The sequence below is a fragment of the Notothenia coriiceps genome, unplaced genomic scaffold (assembly GCF_000735185.1).
Source record: "Notothenia coriiceps isolate Sejong01 unplaced genomic scaffold, NC01 NC01_scaffold00010091, whole genome shotgun sequence".
NCBI lineage: Eukaryota > Metazoa > Chordata > Actinopteri > Perciformes > Nototheniidae > Notothenia > Notothenia coriiceps.
Window position 1 is genome coordinate 52,967 of NW_011342792.1, and position 599 is coordinate 53,565.

At 39.2% G+C, this 599-nt stretch overlaps 1 long non-coding RNA gene across 1 annotated transcript in view; it reads right to left on the bottom strand.

The window, feature by feature from the left end:
* Positions 1 to 263: 263 nt before the first annotated feature.
* LOC104945850 (uncharacterized) overlaps positions 264 to 599 on the bottom strand; it is a 16,921-nt gene continuing 16,585 nt past the window's right edge. The window contains exon 5 of the long non-coding RNA XR_798376.1: positions 264 to 274. This is a non-coding gene — a long non-coding RNA (uncharacterized lncRNA). The remainder of the gene's footprint in view (positions 275 to 599) is intronic.

Here is a 599-nt window from a genome sequence, read left to right on the forward strand (position 1 = left end):
TTATTGGATTATCTCACTAAATCAACCCTGCTTTCTATAATTTAGTTCTCATTAACTTGTATATCTAATTGATAATGGACAGTGTGTGGTATACTTGCCCCTCGATGGCTTGTTGGAGCCAATTAGGTCAGATGGCAGCGATTTTGAACGGGATACAACATGACAGGATGTATCTCACTGTATGAAGCGTAAATGAGACTCTGGACACGGAGATGTTTTAATATCTGACAGGTTCAACTGTCATTTGAATCTCTGCTCGGCCCATCCTCTGCTACTGTATGCCCAATTATCCCAATGTTGTCAGCGGATAGTTTGATTTACCCTTTTGGTGAATTCACAGAATCGCCGCCTTTGAATGTATGCAATGTCATTTGCAGTAATTAAAGAACACTTTAATTACACTCGACATAATAAGGCAATACTTCTAACAGTGAAGGCAACACAATGTATGGTGTGTGATGCTTTCATTTAGAGTTGACACTGAAACGATCACAAGTTGCATTGATGACGTGACTTTCAGATTTGAAATAACTGTCAGAAAAAGCTTCCAGCAACTTCAAACTCTGAAACCTCCTACTGTCGTGTAAGCAGTATCTTTC